The sequence below is a fragment of the Manis javanica genome, chromosome 6 (genome assembly GCF_040802235.1).
Source record: "Manis javanica isolate MJ-LG chromosome 6, MJ_LKY, whole genome shotgun sequence".
NCBI classification, from domain to species: domain Eukaryota; kingdom Metazoa; phylum Chordata; class Mammalia; order Pholidota; family Manidae; genus Manis; species Manis javanica.
This window is the reverse complement of record NC_133161.1, coordinates 31,654,010-31,660,009: the sequence shown is the minus strand read 5'-3', so window position 1 is coordinate 31,660,009 and position 6,000 is coordinate 31,654,010. Positions and strand designations below refer to the sequence as shown.

The 6,000-nt window shown below is 41.4% G+C and overlaps 1 long non-coding RNA gene across 1 annotated transcript; it reads left to right on the top strand.

The window, feature by feature from the left end:
- Positions 1-424: 424 nt before the first annotated feature.
- LOC140850073 (uncharacterized) lies at positions 425-5,669 on the top strand. The gene is made up of 3 exons (XR_012132814.1): positions 425-1,874; positions 3,882-4,015; positions 4,835-5,669. It is a non-coding gene; the product is annotated as an uncharacterized lncRNA (long non-coding RNA).
- The last annotated feature ends 331 nt before the right edge of the window (positions 5,670-6,000 follow it).

Below are 6,000 nucleotides of genomic sequence, written 5' to 3'. Positions count from 1 at the left end.
AGTTGGGTATAACCCTTCCACCCCAAGAACGTTCTACTGTCATTTCTTTGGTCACACAGAATTCATAGTGAACTTGCCTGGGGCTGACACCCACTCGTGAGACAGCCACTCCCCGTGCTGCCTTTACTATCCCGTTTGTATAATTTGAGGTTATTCTATTACAGCCAAATGTACGGAAGGAATTTGGAAAACTATATTACCTCTTTAAAGTGTTCTGTTCCATTTAAGACTTTATATCTCTTAGTATTAAATTCCACCAGGAAGGAAATGTCACCCGATAACACTGCTGTCAATTTACATGAACCTCCTATCTACTGAGTAGGATATGCATTCTTGTAAAATCCTATTAAAGCTTCTGTGTTGCTGCCTCTAAGGGGCAGACAACTCAGAAGACCTTTCAGCATCTATGAAGCCATAAAACTACTCTTCCGATGTTATTGGATTCAGATGTTGGTCATTACTAGCAATAATCTAGAACATATGAGAGCTATGAACATCCTTTCTGTCTGCTCAAAGTTCTGGATTAAATCATTCACCAAACTCCATTTGGAGTCCTCCCTATGTGCCCACACATACAGTGTCTGTAATACAGGGCCAAGACCTGACTGGAGCCAGTGACTCACCAAGGGGTGCTCTGTTACAAAGAGGTCTAAAGCTGAGTTAAACAGTCTCAGTTAAATGATGTACTAGAGCAGTTGAAGGATGTGCTGCAGGGCCTCACATGGGAGTGCTAAACCAATGGTCTAGGTACCTGGCTTGTTGTGGAATGCAGGTAGGAAACGCAGGTGGAGATCTCACCTTCAACTTTTGAATCTAAGCTTCTTAGATTGCAATACCAGAGAGTCATATCAGAAAAATATTTCCAAGGTCATCTCAGCTCTCATCTGTATCTGAGGGTCTGTAAGAGTTCATAGGTAGGGGTGGCCATGGAGGCCCTTCTGGCAGTGAGGTGTGCACTCAGATTAGAAGAGGGTACATGGTGGGAAGGCTATCAGCCAGAGCCCAGTCAGAAACCACATACCATACCAATTATGTTAACAGACAATTTAATATAAAGAATTAGTACCAGGTTTTGGAAAACATAAGGAAACTCTGAGCTATTACACAGACAGGAAGTGCAGGAAGCAGCTGCCACCTGTAGGGTTAGAGAAACAAAGAGAAAAGGTTATTGTTATTAGAAAGCAGAAACCTGAAGAGATCAGAAGCAGGGGTGCTGGCTGGCTGGCACTGGGACCCCTTCTAGCCACAGGAAGGCTGGTTCTGGAGAATGGGGGAACCCGCAGTCGGAACTAGCTGCTGTGGCAGGAAGAGCTTTGGCTGGAATAACACCCACAGAATCATCCCACAGAAAGGAGAGTGTCCCTCCTCCTGGGGTCTTGCAGTCTCCCTCTAGCGCCTCCTTCTGGAAGAGCCTCTCAGGAACAACTGGTAAACAGAAACCTGCTCAGCCCTCCCCCGTGAGCCGCACAGAGGCTGGGTTTGGGGCTATCGCAGTCTAATTCCCAGCCCTGGAAGAAATGGGAATAGGGGGCTGCTACAGGCAAGGGACATAGTTTAAGCAAAGTAGTAATAATGACCACCATGTGCAACCATCCACATTGTATCATTTTACCCCTTCTCTCATTAGTCCTCACATAGACCTTGTGAAATCAGTAATGGTATTCACCCATGACAAAGGAACTTCTGTAGCTTGGAGAGGTTCAACAATCTCCCCACGCTTACTCAGTGCGTGGGGGACAGAACACGGACCGAGCGCGGATCATCTTGGAGAAGCTCCTCCCTTCCCGGGATGCTTAGTGTTTGCTGGGAATCTGCAGGTGCGCTCTAAGCAGACTGAATAGTTTGACTAGAAACTTGGGAACAGATTCGGAAAGGTAAGTTGTGGCTAATTTGTGGAGGGGTAAGGGATTTACCCATTTTTAGGCATTGGGAACCTGTGAAAATTTTGGAACACAGCAGTCATGATGAAAATCTCTTTTACAGTTATTTGGAACCAGTGAGCAAGATGAATTGAAAAGAGGAATCTGGTGTCAGTGAGCTTCATTGTGAATTAATGACAATAATTTAGAAATGAGGTGATAAAGGCATTGGCTTGGGGAGTGGCAGTGAGAAAGAGAAGGAAGGAGAGAACTATTTGTAGGAAAGGAAGGATAGAAATGGACAGACCCAGATATTTTATGGAAAGTAGGACGCATAGATAATTCTAAAGTTTTTGGGTCTAGGTAACTAGCATAATGATACTGCCTTCAGAAGTAACAATTCTGGGAATTCTGAGAATTCTGGCATGTTCCTACTTTTAGAAGGTGGCCTCTGCCTTCCTGCACTGCCCGGACCCAGCCAGCACGCCATGAGGGCACAGGATTGCCGGCGCTCTGCGATCTCTCCCTGGATCACCTTCAGTGGAGCAGATAATTTAGAATTAATTGAGAGATAACTACTTATTGTGTAGTCAAGGAAAATATTAGATTGGAGATTAGCAACTGGGCTCTACTACCAATCTGCTGTTATTCGCTGTGTGTTTTACTTTATTCAAGTCCTCCAGTAGTTTGGCCAGAGGATTTATTGTGATACTCATTATCACCACCCGGGGAGCTCTGCGAGACTACCAACCCCCCGACCCGCCTTCAGAGCATTCCATGCAGTTTATCTGGGATAGGACTTAATTTTTTTGCCCAGGGTGAGGCCTGTGCGGGTTGTGGCCAGTAAGGGGGCAGCTAGGAAGCAGGGTAGGGTAGAGAGTATTGCTGGGACGTAGTCTTTTTTTTTTTTTTTTTAACCAGCATCTCTGGTTATCTATTTGCCTCCTCACATACATTCTCAGCTGACTCCAGAGGGTTTCATTAATGCAAACCCCAGACTCTAGGGTTGTTGGTGCAAGAGCACACACCTAGAACTGCTTTTCCCCATTAAGGAAGGTGAGCACCTTACAAAGTAAAGGGCCAAAGAAGGAAGGGGTTCTGCTTACCAGTGGAGAGACAGCCCAGTAGGTATTATAGATTTTCAAAGCCTCAACCAATGAAAACACCTTCAAAATTTCAACTGAATTTGTATAAGAAAAGCAAGAATCTTCCACTCTATCTTTCTTATTTCTTGTGGGTTCCAGGGCTCTCTGAGAGGGACAGATTCTTCACATGACTACAGTTCTCAGAGGGGAGGCATATTGTATTTCAGAGGTCCAAGGCCAGTAGAGCCCCAGTTCCCCCAGAGGGGAGGTACTAAAACCAGCAGTTCAGGCAAAGCATTATCAAAACCACCTCTGTGATTCTCTTAAAAGATGAAGATGGTGGAAACCTGCTTGTACAGTTCAATGGTTTTTCCTCTAGTGTTGAAAGATTGCTTGTTGTTTCCTAAGCCCTTAAGGGATGGTTGGTTTGAGTTTACAAAGGACCATTTGTACCCAAAAGCAATGTCTTTAACACAAAATGTGCACCTAGAGGGCTGCGAAGTAAGTAGAGAGAGGCTGTGGCCCAGAGGCAAGGAGCTGAAGGAAGCTTTGGGAGTTCTCACAGTCCTTCTCCAGACTATGATATCCCCCCCACCGAAAGCAGAGGGCACAAACTAGCTTTTTAAACTTGTGCATCTGGGTAGTGTAACTACCTGGTATAGAAATGAAGGCACAGATCAGTTTGTTACAATTTCATTATTAGAGGAGTTAATTGTGTGCCCAGCCTTAGTGATGCTAGTGGAAGGCATTAAACTCTTCTCTCCCACCATGGAGAGAAGTTGTAACAGAACCTTTTAAAAATTCCTGTGGCTTCTCAGTTTGCAGAAGAGCCCTGGAGGCTTCTGGTAGAGAATGAACGGGGAGAGTCCATACTCCTTTTCCTGAAATTGAAATTAGACTCTCATTTTCTAAGAGTCTAATTTTTTACTTTTTTAAGATCTGTTTTGAAGAGCGTGGTACTAACAAATACCTGCTGGCATGAGGGGACTTGAAGAGTGCCAAAGGGGAATTCCTTCTGTGAGAATCTGCTGGGGATCCAGGCTGGGTGCAGACAATGGTTCCAGCACACAGGTAGGTGGGCTGAAGAACCTTTGGACCTGGCCACCAGGCTGTGTTGCTCTTTGAGGACAGTGGCTGAATTTGTGAGTGAAAATGAAAAGAGCCATATACCCTGGGAGCCCAAGGGGGAGTTTTGGGTTGTGCAGGATCTGGACCAGCAAGAATATCACCTGATTCTGAGCTAGAGTCCTTACATCTCCGTGTCATTACTGTTCAGTGATGGCACCTTCCTTTAGAAGTCACAGAAGCAATGGTGCCCAGAGACCAAAGAGGCTTTCCAGTTATGCTGTTTGAACATAATGACCCTCTTGGGCCCAGTGAGCCCATGGAACTGGGACAGTTTGAAGTGCGAGCACCAGAACAGAGATCCTGGATTCGTGCTAATTAGGATACATGGATGAACAAAGAATTGGGAAAAGTGTGTAAAGCTGGTAAAAAGGTTATACAAGTTATACTAGCTTTTAAGATCTAGTTATTTATTTGTAATGGGAGTAAGAACAAAGAGTATGGGGAAATACAGTTCTTAGAAACATGCTAATATTTATGTGTTTCAAGACAACCATTTCTCAGAGATAATTAGGCACTTGAGATTTTTTTTTTGATTATCTATAGGAAATCAATCAGAATGAATTTCTGATGCTTTCATGAATGGGTCATAATATATGTATACTTAAGATTTACTTGGAGACACTTTCTGAGCCACATGACAAATAGGAAACTATGGAAATTACCATATAAAATCAGTTTTATTGTCTTTAAAAGTGTTTAGAAGTACTTAATGAGTAATGGTCTTCTGTTCTTTAATTTTAATTGTGCCTTATTTTCCATCAGATTAATACTAAGAAGCCAATATTGTCATCTATTTGTGTCTGTCAGGAAAACTTCTACAGCAGTTTTCCAGTTGTAGTCAACCCACAAAATGTCCTTAGCAAGAGGTTAGTTTGTATATTTATGCAGAGTGTCAACATCGGATATTATCTTGATTTGTATTGTGTCCTACACTTGATGAAAACTTTTTTGAGAACATAAATCAAAAATTGCTTGCTGAACAGTTGAATCATTCATGTATTCATTCCTTTATTTTAATAGACTATTGATTATTTGCTGCATACCTGGTATACTATAGGTGAATCAAGAGTGATAAGTGAGAAGGCAAATTTGGAGGGAGAGAGAGAGCGAGTCTGCCCAAAGGAAACATTTGTGATCATTGTTGGCTAGTCTTGCATTTGAAAAATAGCTTTATAGATTAATTTTAGTAAAAAGTTGACATTTTCCAATATTAGGTCTTTTTATGATCTTTCCATTCATTCAAAGTATCTCTAATTTCCACTACTAAAGTTGTGTAGGGTGTTTCTTACAGTTCTGCATAGTCATTGCTGTCTTTATCTAGGCATTTGTGTTGCTATTATGGCCAATGGAATCCTAACCAGTTTTCTGCTTTTGGTCTAAGTTCTCCTACAACCTCACCTAAAAATCTGTTCTCCTTTTAGATTGATTAAAAAGTTTTAAAAATTGTTTTTATCTCTTTGCTAGATAGGAAATTATGCTTTTGTGTTTTAATGGTTATCCTTAAAATCTGCACATGCTTACTTAATAATATCTAAAGTTTATTCATATTCCTACTCTCCTCAACAATATGAAAAAACAAAATGCTTAAATGTGGTTACTGCCCTTCCATCTTGATATTGTTGCTAATACTTTATTTCACCTTATTTCATTATCAGAAATTAGTAATTACGAGTTACTTTTATATATTCATTATTGTAAGTTTAACTGCATATGCACAAATTCCCTTGTTCAGTATTTCCTCTTGCATTCCTTTTGGAATATATTTCCTTTCTCCTGAAGTTTCTATAGATAGGATCTGTTCTTAGTAGATTTTGTTTGTCTGAAAATGTATTTATTTTACTCTTGTTCTTCAATTATATATCAGCTGGATATAAATTTATAGATTGATATTTATTTTCTTTCAAAATACTCCATTGCCTTCTTGTTTC